This window comes from Pseudophryne corroboree, chromosome 1 (assembly GCF_028390025.1).
Source record: "Pseudophryne corroboree isolate aPseCor3 chromosome 1, aPseCor3.hap2, whole genome shotgun sequence".
Lineage (NCBI taxonomy): Eukaryota > Metazoa > Chordata > Amphibia > Anura > Myobatrachidae > Pseudophryne > Pseudophryne corroboree.
Window position 1 is genome coordinate 327,869,976 of NC_086444.1, and position 4,563 is coordinate 327,874,538.

Below are 4,563 nucleotides of genomic sequence, written 5' to 3' on the forward strand. Positions count from 1 at the left end.
GGTCGGCAGGGGAGGAAGGGGGGATTTGTGTATTTGTGCTGTTAGAGTTGGTTGTAAGGGGGTGAGAGAGATGTGTATGGGGGGGTGGCCGATGGATGTGTGTGAGGGAATTGTTGGTCGGCAGGGGAGGAAGGGGGGATTTGTGTATGTGTGCTGTTAGTGTGGGTGGGAAGGGGAGGATGGGGTGAGAGAATTGTCAGTATGTGAAGAGGGGCATGTGTATGAGGGAGCTGTCGGTTTGGAGGGGAGGAAGGGGGGATTGGTGTGACAGAGTTGACAGTGGAGGGGGATATGTGTGTGTGCTAGATTTGGGAGTATAAAGGTAATGTGTATTTGTGAGGGTTTCCATGAGGGGGGCAGGGCAGTGTTTATAATAGAGGGGTATATTCAATTAAAGTCGGATCCATTCCGACATGTATTTGTCGGAATGGTTTCTACAACCCCTATTCAATCCCCATCTTAATTTGACTTTTTCAAGTCGAATTTAAGATGGGACGCAGAGGAGGCGAGGGGGGCGAGCCGCGGGGGGACAGCCGGCGGGCATACAGGAGATTTAATGTAGGGTATAGAGGGGTCAGTGATGTAGTGTAGGGTGTAGAGCGGTCAGTGAGGTAGTGTAGGGTGTAGAGAGGTCAGTGATGTAGCGTAGGGTGTAGAGGGGTCAGTGATGTAGTGTAGGGTATAGAGAGGTCAGTGAGGTAGTGTAGGGTGTAGAGAGGTCAGTGATGTAGCGTAGGGTGTAGAGGGGTCAGTGATGTAGCGTAGGGTGTAGAGGGGTCAGTGATGTAGCATAGGGTGTAGAGGGGTCAGTGATGTAGCGTAGGGTGTAGAGGGGTCAGTGATGTAGTGTAGGGTATAGAGAGGTCAGAGATGCAGCATAGGGTATAGAGGGGTCAGTGATGTAGCGTAGGGTGTAGAGGGGTCAGTGATGTAGCGTAGGGTGTAGAGGGGTCAGTGATGTAGCGTAGGGTGTAGAGGGGTCAGTGATGTAGCGTAGGGTGTAGAGGGGTCAGTGATGTAGCGTAGGGTGTAGAGGGGTCAGTGATGTAGTGTAGGGTATAGAGAGGTCAGAGATGCAGCATAGGGTATAGAGGGGTCAGTGATGCAGCATAGGGTATAGAGGGGTCAGTGATTTAGTGTAGGGTATAGAGGGGTCAGTGATGTAGTGTAGGGTATAGAGGGGTCAGTGATGTAGTGTGGGGTATAGAGGGGTCAGTGATGTAGTGTGGGGTATAGAGGGGTCAGTGAAGATACTAAACCCAAGTACTTGCTACACTTATTGAATTAAAACACAAAATGCAGGAAAAAGTATGCAATTTGGGTAAAAGAAAAAAGGCAAAGGCTAGAGGTAGATACGAGAGACCAGCGCCATGCCTTATGCACATATCATTATGTTCATTTTTAATATGGAGGGGAAGCGTGGTACACCAAAGGAAAATTTTGCCCTGGAGAACAAGCCCCGATCAGATAGTCTGGGGCGGGCGGGACACCAACCATGGCCCTCATTCCGAGTTGTTCGCTCGCAAGGCGATTATAGCAGAGTTACACACGCTAAGCCGCCGCCTACTGGGAGTGAATCTAAACATCTTAAATGTGCGACCGATGTATTCGCAATATTGCGATCAAAACCGAGTTAGCAGTTTCTGAGTAACTCCAGACTTACTCTGCCTGTGCGATCAATTCAGTGCTTTTCGGTCCCGGCTGACGTCATAAACACACCCAGCGTTCGCCCAAGCACTCCCACCGTTTCTCCAGACACGCCTGCGTTTTTTCCGGAAACGGTAGCGTTTCCTGCCACACGCCCCTAAAACGCCGTACATCCGCCCAGTAACACCCATTTCCTGTCAATCACAATGCGTTCTCCGGAGCGACGAAAAAGCCGTGAGTAAAATTACTTTCTTCTTAGTAAAGTTACTTGACGCATGCGCAGTGCGAACATTACGCATGCGCACTAAGAGAATTCTCACTGCGATGCGATGAAAAATACCGAGCGAACAACTCGGAATGAGGGCCCATGACACCTAGTCTAGGGCAGGCAGGTTAGCTAGCCTATAGAAATCTGTTGTCAGCGGAGGTTGGGGGGTGGGCTGATTCAGTGAAGTGCAGTAAGAGTAGTCAGGGGAGGCAGGGCCTCTCCTGTTATACTCCTGTGTGCTCGGTTTCCTGTCTCCTTATGCTGCTACTGGCCAGTTCTCATTGGCTGCACCCTAACAGTGAGTCCTTGCCAGCAATGTTTTCCAGCAATTGGGGGGACAGTTTCTGTGGCTCCTTATTTCAAATTCCGTCTCTACTGCAGCCGCCACTGGCCTGCAGTGCTCTCTCTGGGGGGGCGCCAGTCCCTTACTTTGCCAGGGGCGCTCGGACCCCTAGATACACCCCTGTGCAACAGCTTCTATTTATTCCTCCCATTACCGTAGAACATAAATATACTACCTGCATTAGGCTAACTCTAACAAAGAATTTGTTTTACCTTGGTTTATCTAGTTAATCATTCTATAATACTGTAACTTCAAATAAAACAAATTCTCAACATTCTTTTTTTCATTTCTGACAAAGTATTATACATCATGGACAGGCATCACATGATTAATGTGGCATAACATTTTAATACATTTAATACAGAAATATTACATGTAATTATACATTAGTTCAGCCATCACCAGTTTAATGTGCTGTAACTGAATGAGACCTAACAGCACTGAAAAGTAGTGCATGTAACATAACACATGTAAGCAGCTGTCAGGTGCCAGCTGGATAATGCGCTTCCCATATTTTCTGTTTATTTGCTAAATGACAATGTCATGGCGCAAGGGCAGTTACACAGCCATTCTAATTTTATAAGAGTTATGGTCTGGCTGGTCAAAGCCATTCACAGAACCTGTCACTTGTGAGGGCATTGTGTAAAAACAAGATACAACAACATCAAAGTAAAATATAAAATAATTGTAAAATTTGATTAACTTATTAGTTTGATACACTTTGCTCATGAGGTCCCATCATGTCACGTGGGTATTATTATTATTATTATTATTATTATTTATTCATTTATCTACAGTAGCACCAACATATTATAGAGCACCAGGGGTGGATCCAGTCGAAAAGGAGAGGAACTATGGGACTAATTCAGAGTTGATCGCAGCAGCACAAATTTGTTAGCAGCTGGGCAAAACCATGGTGGTCATTCCTAGTTGATCGCTAGCTGCATTAGTTCGCTGTGCAGCGATGAGGCAAAAAAATGTACTTCTGCGCATGCGTATGCGGCGCAATGCGCATGTGCAACGTACTTTTACAACGGCCGATGTAGTTTCACACAGGGTCTAGCGATGCTTTTCCGTCGCACTGCAGACCACAGAGTGATTGACATGAAGTGGGCGTTTCTGGGCGTCAACTGACCGTTTTCAGGGAGTGTTCGAAAAAATGCAGGCGTGCCAGGAAAAACGCAGGGCGTGTTTGTGACATCAAAACAGGAACTGAATAGTCCGAAGTTATTGCAAGCGCTGAGTAGGTATTGAGCTACTCTAAAACTGCAGAAAAAATCTTTGCCGCTGCTGTGCAATCCTTTCGTTCGCACTTCTGCTAAGCTAAAATACACTCCCAGTGGGAGGCGGCATAGCGTTTGCACGGATGCTAAAAACTGCTAGCGAGCGAACAACTCGGAATGACCACCCATGTGCACTGCAGGGGGGGGGCAGATATAACGTGCAGAGAGAGTTAGATTTGGGTGGGGTGTGTTCAAACAGAAATCTAAATTGCAGTGTAAAAATAAAGCAGCCAGTATTTACTCTGCACAGAAACAAAATAACCCACCCAAAGCTAACTCTCTCTGCACATGTTATATCTGCCCCACCTGCAGTGCACATGGGGGGTCATTCCGAGTTGTTCGCTCATTGCCGATTTTCGCTATACTGCGATTAGTCGCTTACTGCACATGCGCAAGGTTCGCAGAGCGCATGCGCTTAGTTATTTTACTCAAAAGTTAGGTATTTTACTCACGGCATAACGAGGATTTTTCATCGTTCTGGTGATCGTAGTGTGATTGACAGGAAGTGGGTGTTTCTGGGCGGAAACTGGCCGTTTTCTGGGAGTGTGCGAAAAAACGCTGGCGTTTCTGGGAAAAACGCGGGAGTGTCTGAAGAAATGGGGGAGTGTCTGGGCGAACGCTGGGTGTGTTTGTGACGTCAAACCAGGAACGAAACTGACTGAACTGTTCGCAATGGCTGAGTAAGTCTGGAGCTACTCAGAAACTGCTAAGAAATTTCTATTCGCAATTCTGCTAATCTTTCGTTCGCAATTCTGCTAAGCTAAGATACACTCCCAGAGGGCGGCGGCCTAGCGTGTGCAATGCTGCTAAAAGCAGCTAGCGAGCGAACAACTCGGAATGAGGGCCTTGGTTTTGCCCATCTGCTTACAAATTTGCTGCTGCGATCAACTCTGAATTACCCCCTATATGTGTTCTAAATTGCATTGCGTATGCACCAAGTTTGATTACAAATGGATGCAGAGTGATTTACAGTCAGTGTGCATTTATGGGAGGTAACAGGGTGGTCAGTCAAATGCAGGGGT